The sequence below is a fragment of the Macaca thibetana genome, chromosome 5 (assembly GCF_024542745.1).
Source record: "Macaca thibetana thibetana isolate TM-01 chromosome 5, ASM2454274v1, whole genome shotgun sequence".
NCBI lineage: Eukaryota > Metazoa > Chordata > Mammalia > Primates > Cercopithecidae > Macaca > Macaca thibetana.
In genome coordinates this window covers 56,569,525-56,584,527 of record NC_065582.1, presented here as the reverse complement: position 1 = coordinate 56,584,527, position 15,003 = coordinate 56,569,525, and the positions used below count along the sequence as shown (strand labels likewise).

At 33.0% G+C, this 15,003-nt stretch overlaps 1 long non-coding RNA gene across 1 annotated transcript; it reads right to left on the bottom strand.

Annotated features, from left to right (window-relative positions):
* Positions 1-358: 358 nt before the first annotated feature.
* LOC126954521 (uncharacterized) lies at positions 359-9,926 on the bottom strand. The gene is made up of 5 exons (XR_007725629.1): positions 8,144-9,926; positions 7,559-7,713; positions 1,897-1,976; positions 947-1,085; positions 359-698 (listed from the first exon to the last, which is right to left on the bottom strand). It is a non-coding gene; the product is annotated as an uncharacterized LOC126954521 (long non-coding RNA).
* Positions 9,927-15,003: the final 5,077 nt, after the last annotated feature.

The window sequence follows — 15,003 nt, the reverse complement described above, 5'->3', positions numbered from 1 at the left end:
CTCATTGCTTTGGACATGGACATATGACTCAGGGTGGATCAATTACAGTCCTCTCCAGACTTATCTGGAAGAGATATTGGAGAAGCAGACCTCCACTTGCCACAATATGTGGATTTAAGGCATTCTGAGACTGAGTCAGCAAGTTGCCATCTTCACCATAGAGAACCTGTGCAGAAAAGAAATCAACATAGAGAAAATCTAAGCCAAAGGAAATGAGTAGGACAGATTCCTGATGATATAAAATGCACTTTAATAGATCATGACATAAGCCAGAAATATTCCTTTATTTAGCAGTTTTTATGTTGAATTTAATTATTTCAGTTTTACTGTTTTCACCATAAAAAATAATTTGGGCGATTTGAACATTGAATTAGGACCACATAGTTATAACAGTATTATTATAAAATTGATTACAAACAATAATGTGAAGCTAGAAGTAAATGATGTTTCATTCAGGATAAATTCATTAATACATGTATTTACTGTTACTTCTTCAATAATCTTGCTTTTATTTGGCAAGATCAACTAGCTACTGCAACAAATGAACTCAAAATATGAAATAGCACATATTGGAAATGTATTGCTTGTTTACAAGAGTAAACAGATCAGAGAACAATCCTCCTCCAAATGGCCAACAGATACTCTGCCATCTTCACCCTATGCCATCCAAGACTTCTCTGGCAGTCTTCTCCATTCCACTAGACAGGAAGCAAACAAAGCTTAAATAACCATACATGGGAATCTTTAATGAGTCAAGTCTAGAAATGACATATATCAACTATGTTTATACTACATTGGTTAGACCTCAGGAAATGTCTACACAAAAAAGCAAGAGAAGCTAGGAAAAGTCTATTTCTAACATCAATTAGAGGAGAATAAGGATATTGGTGAGCAGTAAGCAAGTTCTGTACAAACAGTTATTGTAATAATAAATATTCATGTGTACCTGTTCCCTCAGGTAGTATATGCTCACCCCATGGCAGACAAAACTAAGTCCCATCTATTTAGTATAATCAGCTCAAAATTCAGGATCTGTGGGTATTGAACACTCCTCTCCATCATGACTGGGAGTGGTTGTTGTGGTCCTGCAAAGCATGATATAAAAACAATCAGTCTTACGTATGTTGTCAGTGGTAGAGCAGGGATAAGATAACTATAGCAGAAAAGTAACATTTAAGAAAGGGAAAAAAGAACACGGAACACACCCCTCTTAATAATAACCATACAATCCTGCTGGATAGGTCTTACAAAGCACCCCTACTGAGACACACCTGATTTGCTCTACTGTGGGGAAAGTTCTTTAATGAGACCCACATTCCTGACCAAAAGTTACTTCCTTGTTTATTGTTCTCCATGACCTCAGGTTCTGCTCCCTGGCAAACACTTGCTTGTTCTTTACCCTTGGGAACTATCCATCTTACACTGGTTGTTTCTTTCTTATGAAAATGTAGGAGCCAGAGGATTGTTTTGAGTGCATTTTTCCTCGTAGCTCAGGAGTTTTTTGAGCTAGGAGGAGTTCTCCTAGCTCAGGAGAATTTTGAGGAAATTGAAAAAACAATTTCCTCAAAAACTTAATAGACTTTGGATGTATTTCTTTCAAGTCAATTTCATGTGCTAATAAGCCAATCATAAAGATCCTTCATAGACAAAACTCTAGAGTCTATTTTTTTTCTCCTTTGCCCCTTTCAGTAGATCATTATTTCAAATTACCAGGGATAGTTACTAGAAAATAAGCTTAAGTAGGAATATCATACACTGAATCTGGTGATTATTTGAAGGCTTATTCAAATTATCTGAGAAATTTTAAGACTTCCATCTTTTATGTAAATCTCTTTTCAATTTGATTTCATAGTTTTTAAAATCTAGAAATAGGTGTTTCCAATTATATGTACTTACTAATTTTTCTCTATTCACTTTTATTTTTTCTGTACATTGGTCATGTTTTCTTAAGATTTTGCTTTTCGTATAGCTCCCTGCTAAAAGAAAGAAAGAATATAACATAGGCTCTTTAAACAATAACAGACATACACCAAAAAATGACCAATAGACATAAATTTTGGTTGGGCTAATAAAAAAAGAAGGTAGGGCAACCTATGTCAGGTGGAAGGATAGACACATAAATAAGATATATTAGAGATTTAAATATAATCATATTGTATAATAAGTATATATTATATTATTATAAATATAATAAATATATATACTTAGAGATTTAAATATAATCATATTGTATAATAAACAAATTTTATGTCAACAGTTTTGAAAAGTTAAATGAAATTGATTTTATATTTTTTAAATATCAAACTGATTAAGAAAAAAAAAACCTCACTTGTACTATAATAACTATTAAAGAAACTAGCATAGTAATTTAAAAAAAGAAATCCAAAAATCACCAGGCCTAGATTTTTTTTTTTTTTTTTTTTTTTTTTTTTTTTTGAGACGGAGTCTTGCTCTGTCGCCCAGGCTGGAGTGCGGTGGCCCGATCTCGGCTCACTGCAAGCCCCGCCTACCGGGTTCATGCCATTCTCCTGCCTCAGCCTCCCGAGTAGCTGGGACTACAGGCGCCCACCTCGCCCGGCTAGTTTTTCGTATTTTTTTTAGTAGAGACGGAGTTTCACCGTGTTAGCCAGGATGGTCTCGATCTCCTGACCTCGTGATCCGCCCGTCTCGGCCTCCCAAAGTGCTGGGATTACAGGCTTGAGCCACCGCGCTCGGCCAGATATTTTTAATAGGCCAATTCAAATAGACTTTCAAGGATAAGATATTTCAATATAGAGAGCAATTTAGAGACCAGATAGAGTGCATATACCTTACTTTGAAATTGATACAAAAAATAGACGTTTCTCATTTATGAACATACCTATAATAATCCTAAAAATAGTATTAGAAAATCAAACCAAGAGTAACATAAAAAAATGCAACATGACCAAGTTGAGTTTATTTTACAAATATGAATGTACAGTAATATATTAAAAGAAAAAATATAAAATCATCCTAATAAATGTAGAAAAGTTACTTGCTGAAATTTACACATATTAATATTGATAACAAGTGAAAATTTAGCGCACTAGGAATAGAAAGACACACAGGCTGACAAAAGTGATGTTCAAATAATCACAATAAAGCAAACCTTGTTTTTAATGAGAAACAGTTACTATCATTAACTCTGAAGTAATATAAAATATAAGTATGCTTGTTATCATCACTTTTATTCAAAATCTTACAGAGGTCTGCCCATTAGTTATTTTTCCTGATCCTCTCCCTTTTCTCAACCTCCACCCTCTAAAAGGCCCCAATGTGTGTCGTTCTCCTCTATATGCCCATGTGGTCTCATCATTTACCTCTCACTTACAAGTGCAAGCAGTACTTGGTTTTCTGATCCTGCATTAGTTTGTTAAGAATAATGGTCTCCAGTTCCATCCATGTCCCTGCAAAGGACAGGATCTCATTCTTTTTATAGCTGCATAGTATTCCGTGGTGTATATGTACCACATTTTCTTTATCTAGTCTATCATTGATGGGAATTTAGGTTGATTCCATGTCTCTGGTATTGCGAACAGTACTGCAATGCACACATGAATGCATGTGTCTTTGTAATAGAATGATTCACATTCCTTTGTGTATATATGCAGTATTGGGTTCTGGGTTTGCTGGGTCAAAAGCATTTCTATCTTTAGGCCTTTGAGGAATCACTGCACTGTCTTCCACAGTGGTTGAAAGAATTTACATGTCTACCAACAGTGTATGAGCATTCCTTTTTCTCTACCACCTTGCCAGCATCTGTTATTTTTTGACTTCTTAATAATAGCCCTTCTGACTGGTGTGAAATGGTATCTCATTGTGGTTTTGATTTGCATTCCTCTAATGATCAGTGATGTTAAGCTTTCTCTCATGATTGTTGGTTGCATGTATGTCTTCTTTTGAAAAGTGTCTGTTCATGTCCTTTGCCCACTTTTTAACGGGGTTGTTGGTTTTTTCCTTGTAAATTTAAGTTCCTTAGAGATTCTGGTTATTAGACTTTTGTCAGATGCATAGTTTGCAAAATTTTTATCCCATTTTGTAGGTTGTCTGTTTACTCTGTCGCTAATTTCTTTTGCTATGAGGAAGCGCTTTAGTTTAATTAGATCTCATTTGTCAATTTATGCTTTTGTTGCAATTTCTTTTGGCAACTTTGTCATGAAATCTTTGCTCCTGTCTATGTACTAAATGATATTGCCTAGGTTGTCTTCCAGGGTTTTTATAGTTTTGGGTTTTACATTTAAGTATTTAATCCATAAGATAATCTTGAACAAACAAAATGTTAGAGATGGTGTTATGGTCTTTTAGCCATAAAGAGTTTTTATTTTAAAAAGTCATTATTAAGGAATATATTATTGATGAAAGGTGATCAATGAAACGGAAATTAAACACAGAAGCATATGTCCTTAATATATGAAAAGAAAATGGCATTTTACATCAGTGGAAAATTTAGGTTCTATTTTACAAATAGTACTAAAAGAATTAATTTTCCCTATGATTTTTGGGATGCTTTCACAGTCGTTGAAATCACATACATATATAAACATATACATATAATCATTAATCAATGATTATAGTAATATACAGAAAATACGAAATTAAAAGAAAAATAAAAGGAAAGTAAATGTCACTTATTAGCATAAACTTGAAATAAAAATTAATGAAAACATCACAAGAAAGACAAAATCAAAACTCATGGTTAAATTTAGGTACAAAATTTAGGTACAAAATATAGACAAACTGAGGTCAATCAAAGTTAAAAGACAATAACAATAAAATAGCTATGCCAAAGTTGGGTTCATTCCAGGAGTGCAAGTATGGTTATTTATTTTTACAAATCAATTAATATAATGCATCACATCAGCATATTAATGAAAGGAAATCATATGTTACTCTCAATAGAAATGGTGATAAAATTAAACATCCATCCATAACTCTAAAAAAATCTATTGGCAAAGTAGAAAAATAAATTGACTTCCTAAACTTGATAAAAAGCATGCAAAAACAAACAGCCGACAGAAAAAAAAAACATAATTAAGACATTTTCTCTAAGATCAAGGACAAGACAAGGTAGCTGGTGATTGCCTTTCCTATTCTGAAGAGTATAGGAGTATAAGCTATGGCAGTAGGCAAGAACAATACACAAATGCTTAAAAATGGGAAGAAAAATACTAGGCTGTTATTCAAAAATAAGAAAATATGCTATATCATAAATACAATTAAAACCACAGATAAAATACTATAACTACACAAGGTTTTATAAAGGTTGTAGAGTACAAACCAATATATCATGAAGAGCATCCATAGAACAAAATGATTTCTTACAAATCAGTATTTTTTTTTTAATAAGCAAATTAGCAAAGTGTGTAAACAGACTATTTACAGAGAAAGAAATATAAAGGGCCAGTATATGTATGTGTGTGTATACATATATATACATTTTAAAAATATATATATATTTTTTTCAAATGCTCAAATTTACCAATCATCAAGGATATACAAATTAAACCAATATAAATATTTTTCACATATTGACTGATAATACAACTAAGGTCATGTATTGGTAAAAATTTATAGAAACGTGCATTCTAATACATATTTGATGAAAATGTCCATTAGTAAAATCCATTTGAAGGATAATTAGGTGGAACATCATAAAATTAGAATGCCCCTAACTTTAGATAAAGCAATTCAAATTTCTGGAAATCTATCCAACATTAACATTTACACAAGAGCACATAGACATATTCATTCATGCATGAATGCATTCATTCCTTACTAAGTGCTCCATGTACTAGAACCTATCCTAGGTACTGCAGAATTAAAAGAGAATAAGACAGAGAAAGACTTACCCTAACATGCTGGAAAGTTTATATACTAGAAGAATATGGATGCAACGAATCAATAAAGAGCATAATAATTAATAGGATCATAAAAAACTAAAAGAAATAATGACTAAGAGTTTTCCTTTTCTGAGGCATTAATAAATATATTGATGAGCAGAGGACACCATCATTCCTGAACAGATTGATGGCAATTGTCTTGTGAGGGTATGCAACGGAATAAGTTCACTGTTCATAGTGGGAGAAATGAAGCCCCAACGGAGGCCATGTGAGTAAAGCATATGGAATTAACACAAATGACGAAGGAAAATAGGTCATTACATTACACTGACTTGTAGAAATTTGCAGCACCCTCCCTCCCCATCTTAGTCTATTCACGTGTACGGACTCCCTGCTGCCCAGACTATAATCTTCCTAAGAACAAGAGTTATGTCTGTCTCTCTTGTTTCTCTAAACCCAGTACTTGGCATATCTTAGTAATAAATAACTTCATGTATTTATATAATTAAACTCATGTAGGGTTTACTGTGTGTGCCAGCCATAATTCCTAATGTTTTAAAAATAAGAAATGAAAACTCATTCATTTGCACCTCATAACAACTTGATGAGGTTGCTTTATTTTTATCCCCCTTTCACAATTGAGGAAATGGAAGCATAGGGAGTTAAAGTAACTTAATCAAGGTCCAGTGTGGTAGAGACAAGACTGTGCACCCTAGACATCTGGCTATAAAGAACCTGCTTTTAACCACTATTCTATGCTGATTAAGAGATTGCTGAACTCACTTTCTTGCAAACAGTTAAACTTCCTGGAACTGCATTGACAGAAACCTTTCATTCTGGAAGAGAGCCTCTGCTTAATGTAAAGACTCATTCAAGAGTTTTCCCTCTCCATCAAGTGGTATGGGGGAGGGAGAGGCTTGCCTCCCATGGTACATTTACATTGCAACCTTTAGAGAAATTATTAGCTGATTTAAAATGGAAATGAACAAGGCAGCCTAAAACCTCTTACTTGGAGTTTTAAAAAAAAAACATTGCTGTATTCATTTAGCCTAAGAAAGAACAACACCATAGTTAAATTTAAGTATATCCAAAGAAAATTCCAATTAAATTATACTGATGGAAATTTGAATGATCATCCCACTAAATTTTTTGAATATAACTTTCCTCACTAGCCAGTAAAATATTTTTCATTCAGAGGAGTTGAGTGATCTGTCTTTTGAATAATAGTAAATACAGCTCACATTTATTTTAGAATGTCAGAAAACAGCTCAGTTGACAATATTAATAGAGTAGAAAATCCATGATCGCAGAAGTTTCATGTCAAATATGACAACCTTCTAAATTACTTGTCAAAGTTGACCTGCACACAAGCTTAGATGAACTAAGTTAGGCAAGTTAACAGTGAGTGTAAAAGTGAAATACATCTCAGAATTTCAATGATAGTGATCACTGAACAAAACTTGGGATTGAAAGAACTACAAATAGAGGAAAAACTCATCTATTCCTGTAACTATTTAACAATGAAAAGCATATTTAGACCAAGTTCAGAGAAAAGAGACCTTTATAACATATTTAATGTAACCATGCAAATAAACACAATGAGCTTTTGTTTTGATTTACTGTCAGACAAAAGGAAGTATTTTCAATAGTGATGCCAACAAAAAATCTGTATTGTAAAAATCAAAGATGATACTTACAATTAGGAATATTAACTCATTTCCTAAATTCAAAAACATTTTTGAAATCTGGGACTAGTTTTATGAGATAAACCATCAAGGAATTATTAGCAGCAGCAGGTACTGGTATTCCTCATAGCTGTATAATAGCTAGCTGTGCTATACACCCACAAGGTCTATAGTTAGAGAGAAATAAAAAAGTAAAGTAAATAGCTGTCATTCATTGAGCAGATTCTAACAGCCATGATATACTGTACTAGCTATTTTAAAATATCATTTCATTTAATGCTCAGAAGAAACTCCAGTAGACAAATAGATTAGTGTACATACTTCAGTATGCTAGTTCGTTATAATTTTCCAGCGTTGGCAAGGAAATTTTACTTTATAAACAATTCTAGATCAGAAAACACATTGTCTACCTACTGCATACTTCCTGTACCACAACAAAGAGTCTAAAATGCATTGATATTCAGTAAATATTCTTAGTATATTAAAAACTTGTTTTACTATATTAAAGTCCTTAAAGAAGGGTATCAATATTTTATATATGGCCTTTTAGTCCTTCAATTTCTCAATTCAAATAATAAAGAACAAGTTATAGCTTACATCCTTTTTCAAAGAGAATTAAGAGACAAAGCCGATGTAGTAGCACTTGGCTGTAATCCCTAATACTCAGGAATCCAAAGCAGGAGGAATGCTTGGGTCCAGGAGTTTGAGGCTATAGTGCACTGTGATTGCACCTCTTAAGAGCCATTGCACTACAGCCTGGACAACATCATGAGAACCCATCTATTAAAAAAAGACAACGGAAAGAAACTTAAGATATAAACAATGTATTTGCAGGTAAAAATACTTTAGTTATAGTTTTCTAGATGACTTTAACAAGCATTTATATAGGTCCTATTATATAAATGCTGGTCACTATGCTTGGCGCTAGAATCTACCTACATCAGGACTTCACATCTAGTATTGGCATGCGTGTCCATCCATGCATGTATATATGTATTTTGGGGAAAGGGATACAAAACTAATAAAGGAATACAAAGCTAATACTCATCAAATAAAACAACATGTCTAATATATGTATGGTTGAGTAAACTTTAGTATATTAATTATTGCTCTTTTCCCTCTCCCATATTGTTACCTTTTTTCTGCCTCTTCTTCAAGCAAGTAGTAAGCCTCAAGCCTCACGTATTTGGAATAGGTATATAACTAAAAATAAATTAAAGTTAGCTTGTCCGAATTCTGAAAATTTGTTTTGTAAGTTCTATACCTACTGAGCATAATAGTTTTTGGGACAAGATAAAAAGAGTCTTGGAAAAGCAGGAATTAAGTTGAGGTTCCCCTTAAACTATTGTTTGGTGGGGCCCAGAGGTACAGATCCAAACAGTAATGGGACATTGCTTCAAGGCCTCAAAGAATGGTCGTGGGCTGGTCACCAGGCACAGCAGAGATTTGACACCTCAAGCATGGCATGAAAACAGCTAAAAAGTGTTAGTCGAATAAACCACTGTAAGCACAGCCAGTGAGAATGTCAGTGTGGACCATCACCAGTCATCAGAAACTCTTGTCCATTCCCTGGGCACAAAGTAGGCATCTCAGATTCTGAACGGACATTAGGTTGGGGAAGGAGAACCTACCACATTGGAGATATAATTTCTTGTAAATTTAGAAAGTCAGAGTATAATAGTAAAATCAGTTTTATTTAAAGGAAATAAAGTAATACTTTAAACACACCGTAGTTTGCAAACTGTAATAAATATCTGACTGGTTGTGAGATAATAAAAGTATTTGTGAAGTACATACAATGAAAAAGAAAAGCAAGTGATTAATGTATCACAGGGAAAGTGACATCTGAGTAATGTTTGGAAGATGAGTGAAAGCTTCCTTAGCAGAGGTATTACACATGCAAAGTTAGACATAACTCTTAACACCATACTTTGACCTAGATATCATCAGAAATCCATTAGTGTAGCGCTGGAATGTAAAAATTCACAAGCGACTGATCATAAGAGAGGTGAAGTTGAGAGAAAAGCAAGATGTATTGAATGAATAGGATAATAATTTTCAGTAGCAGTGGTTCTCAAAGTATGGTCAAAGGACTCCTAGATATTCAACACTTTTTCAGTGGATTCACAAGGTCAGAACCATATTTCTTATAATAATAAAGCATTATTTGCTTTTAACACTCTTTTTCTTATACAAGAATGCAGAGGAAGTTTCTAAAGGCTACATGACACATGACATCACAACAGACCAATGCAGAAGGGGATAAAACCCCATGAATCTCCTATTGAGGCAGACATTAAAGAGATTTGCAAAGATGTAAAACAATGCCACTTTTCTCACTTTTTTTTTTGTTTCAAAATTAACATTATTTTCCATAATATTTATGTTAATATACAATAAAAATGTTTTGGAAATGTTTGTTTCAATTTCTAATATAGTAAACACTGTTTATCTAAAACAAACTCTAAAAAGTGTTTGGGGTTGGTCTCAACAACTACTAATAATGTAATTTCAAACCAAAAAGTGTGAGGACCCATACTGAAACTTAATAAGAACTAAGTTTAGAGGCTTCATATTTCTTAATGCTAATATAACTAGTATGATAAAAGGAAAAACATAAATAGTCATCCTGGTTATTATACTTGACTATTGAATTGGTATGGGTAAACGGTGTCAATACATTGATAGTTAAGACAGCGATGAAGGCAGGTGATAAAAAGGTAAAATGGAGCTGAAAAGTAGTATAAATAATATTCGTTTAAAAGTAATGAAGTTTTAATCAAATATGTCATTTCTATTAAAATAGGCTGTCATGGCTGTTTCCTCACTGCAATTATTACTGCTAAAGAAAGAGAGGAGGAGGATGAGAAGGTAGAATAAGAGGAAAAAAATTAAGCTTTTGCATGCTGATTAGTACTTTAAATATTAGGTTGATCATCATAAAGCACAAAGAGTAAGGAGAAAACACTTGTTTTTAGTGTTCAAAATGAATATTCTCTAGGATAAATTAATTGAGCCAAAAATAGCCTGTTCCAAAAGCTTACGTAAGGAAATGCTACATGAGGGCAAGAAATGTTTGAATATTTGATACCCGATATGGTTTGGATATGTCTGCACTCAAATCTCATCTCCAATTGTCATCCTCACGTGTTGAGGGAGAGACCTGGCAGGAGGTGATTGGATGGTGGGGGTGGTTCCCCCCATGCTATTCTCTGATGATAGTGAGTTCTCAGGAGAATATTTGCCTTGCTTCCCCTTTGCCTTTCACCATGACTGGAAGCTTCCTGAGGCCCCTCCAGCCATGTGGAACTGTGAGTCAATTAAACCTCTTTTGTTTATAAATTACCCAGTCTCAGGCAACATCTTCTTGGCGGTGTGAAAACAGACTAATACAAAACCAATACAAAATTAATATAGATGTTTAATTTCATAAAAAAATTGTCATTACTGAATATGACCACCCTTAGGTTAGCAATTTTATAAATATTTCTAACACCATTATTCTGAAGAGTGGCCATACTGGTTTATGGCTTAATAACTCAAGGACTATTTTACTAACCCAGGTATCAAAGAATCTAACAGTTAATTTGATTTGGAACAAATATGGTTATTTGTAATAATTTTACAACATAATAGACAACAAAAATTGCTCAGTTCAAACAAAAACTAGGATAGAGAATATACAATCTTGGTTAATGTTTTCATCATTTTGTAGAAATGCTCATAAATAAGTCTATACATTATATATCTATAAATAAATACACTAAGACAACAATGCAATACCACCACCTAGGAGATGCCACACACCTATTAGAATGGCCACAATCCAGAACACTAACAACACTAAATGCTGTTTACTATGTGGAACAACAGAAACTCTCATTAATTGCTGATGTGAATACAAAATGATACAACACTTTGAAAAACAGTTGTTTGGTGGGTTCTTATAAAACTAAACACACTCTTTCCACACAATCCAGAAGTCATGCTCCCTTGGTATTAATCCTAAAAAGTGCAAAACTTATGTCCACACAAAAATATACTCAAAGGTGTTTATGTTAGCTTTGTTCATAATTGCCAAAATGTAGAAGCAACTAAGATGTCAGTCAGCAGGTGAATAGATGAGTAAATGGTGGCACATCCAGCCAAAGTAATGCTACTCCGTGCCAAAAAGAAATGAGCTATTAAGCCATTAAAAAAAAAAAAAAAAGGAGGAAACATAAAAGCATTTACTAAGTAAAAGATGCCAGTCTGAAAAGGCTATTCACTCTTTAATACTAATTATTTGACTTTAGGGAAAAAAGAAAAAGTATGGAGACAGTAAAAAGATCAGTAGCGGCCAGGCATGGTGGCTCACGAGGCCTGTAATCCCAGCACTTTGGGAGGCTGAGGTTGGTGGATCACGAGGTCAGGAGTTCAAGACTAGCCTGACCAACATGGTGAAACCCTGTCTCTACGAAAAATACAAGAAAATTCGCTGAGCGTGGTGGTGCACGCCTGTAATCCCAGCTACTCAGAAAGCTGAGGCAGGAGAATTGCTTGATCCCAGAAGGCGGAAGTTGCAGTGGGTCGAGATCACACCACTGCACTCCAGCCTGGGCGAAAGAGCAAGACTCTGTCTCAAAAATATATAAATAAATAAAATTAAATTAAAAATTAAAAAAATAAAAAATAAAAATCAGTAGCTGCCAAACTTTACAAGGGAAGGAAGACGAACAGGCAGAGTGCAGAGGATTTTTGGGGCAGTGAAACTTCCCTGTATAATACTATAATGGTGGATACATGCCATTACAAATCTATCCAAACCCACAGAATGCACACCACCAAGTATAAACCCTAATGTTAACTACGGGCTACAGGTGATCATGATGTCACTGTAAGTTCATCGATCATTACAACTTTGTTGGACAATATTGATGATGGGGAGGCTACGCATGTGTGGGAGCAGGAGGTATACAGGAAATCTCTTTACTTTCAACTCTGCTTTGCTGTAAACCTAAAACTACTCAAAATTTTAAAGTCTATTATAATAAATATGTGCAACTAAAATCTCTACTTTCTACTCAATTTTGCTGTAAACCTAAAACTGCTCAAAAACTTAAAGTATATTAAAATAAATAAATAACTACAAATAAAGAATGTGTCTTGGTTCATATTTACTAAGTTAGAAATTGTAATTTCTTGTAAGATTTAAAAACAGGATAGGAGTTAACTCAATACCCTCAGTAATATCATCTTCCTATTAAAAAGAATATTACAAGAAGACTAAGAGGCAGGATGATAAACTTTTTTTTACTCATGATCAATATTTTAAGAAAGGGGACAAAATTAGGCAAAAATTATCATATAATACTTTGTTGAAACAAACACCTTCTAAGAACCATATTTGATTAGGTTAAGTGGAAAAAAAAAAAAGGAAAAGAAAAACAGAATAGAATTTCCATTGTTGCAATGTTCTCAAAATTTGAGCCTAATTTCTTGATAAATATAGCTAAAAGAGTAAAGCATTAAAGTCAGCATAGTGCTTTGATAACAATTAGAGGAGAGTATAATGACACAGTGTTGGTTGTTGTTATTTTAATGTAACATTTTTGTGTGTCAACAATGTGCTTCCATTTTGGCAGTGTTTCACCCAGTACAAATTCTACAAAGAATATTAGAGAGCATTTTCTTTAGACGTAGTTCACAGAATACAAATGAACATATTAAATATTGATGTTTCCTTTTCTGCAAGGTATTTTTACTTTTGCAATATCTTTTATCTAATTTCTATTTTATTCATATTCTGTCAGATTAGCCTCACCTCATTAGAACACAATAACACATCCATGAAAGCAGAGATCAGAAATAATAAACAAGAACAAAAACAACCTATAAACTCTCAACTGACTTAACATTTGTGAAGGACTATTTCACCGATAAATAAGTTTCCTGAGTATTGAAAAGCTTGCTATCATTACTACATAAATAGAAATAACCCAGTGATTAAATGGCTGGTATTCACATCAGAACCAAGAGTGCATACTAGTTTTGAAAGAAAATCAGAAATATATAACATTTTATACAATGCAAAATTACATTTTTACTAAGACATACAAGTGGTAGGAGTTTTAGCTTTTTAACTGTGAAACATTGTTCTACTTAAAAGCATATCGTATTAAAAAATCCAGTGTCATAGAAAAACTATTAGAAATATTGCAAAATTTAGTTCTAAGAATTTACTTTTTTTTTTCTTTTTCTGATATACATGCTAACTTTAAACAATGACTGGCAGTAGAGCAGAGACTACAAGTTGTTTACCAAAAAATAAATTCTGTTCCTTTCAATAGTAGAACTACTATGTATATCCATGTCCAACTATACTATATGTGTCCCTTGAGGTTATATGTAGCCATTTAAATGAATTATTTCAATGGTATGCATACAAAAGTGATGTGTCTTACTTCCAATCTGGGCTCTCAAGATCAATATTACCTTCCTGTGAAATTAAGCAATTTAATATATTGTTAATATAAGTATTGTTATATTATTATAGTTATATTATTGTATATAACATATTATATATAGTTAATGTAAGTATTAATATATATATTTCAGACTTAGAAAAATAAAATACTATCTTGTCTTAACCATTGTTGTTTTGGCCTCTTTGTCATAGCCACTAGCATTTCTGAATACTAATATAGCAAAGCAAGTGTCTCATCCTAGTCTCAGTGAAGTTTCAAACTGGCTCAGGTAAAGATATGATATCATTCCTTAAAATATCACATGCTCATTCTCCACTGACTCTACAGCATCCCAAGTAGACTTAAAAACTAAAACTATCCCTCAGATAACAAATCACATTATGTAAATAAATTATAACCAAAATAAGAAATAAAGAACCACTATATTGCAAGCAATCAGGAAAAGTAATCAGGACTTTTCCAGCTACAAGGGGTCAGGATTCCAACTTCAATCAGTTTAAGCAACAAATAAACAAACTCACTTTTTTTTCTCTCTGTTTTTTCTCTTTTCTTTCTACATTAGACAATGTTGATTTTCCAGCTAAATCCAATTCTAACCTCATTCTTTATTGCTGACTGAGTTGTTCAAGTGTTCACACTTTCATAGTAAAATCATCAAAAAGCAAAGAAAACTCTATCACCTAAAAATGAAGCAAGGTAATTACATTACCCTAACCATGATTGGTTTAGAGCTTGTAAGAAGAAATTCTGGCAAATGAGACATGAAATGTAAAAGTCTTCTGAGTGGTGGGACTTCTTTGGATATTATTTTTCTTTTAAAAAGAGACAGATGACCTGTAGATATCACAAAATGATAGTTTATTATGAACAAAAAATTCCAAGATATTCAAAAGTTTACCAAAAGTGGACAAATCTTTAAACAATTACACGTGAACAAAACTATTTCAAAACATCCCAAACCTAAATTTCCTATACCATTAACATTAATCT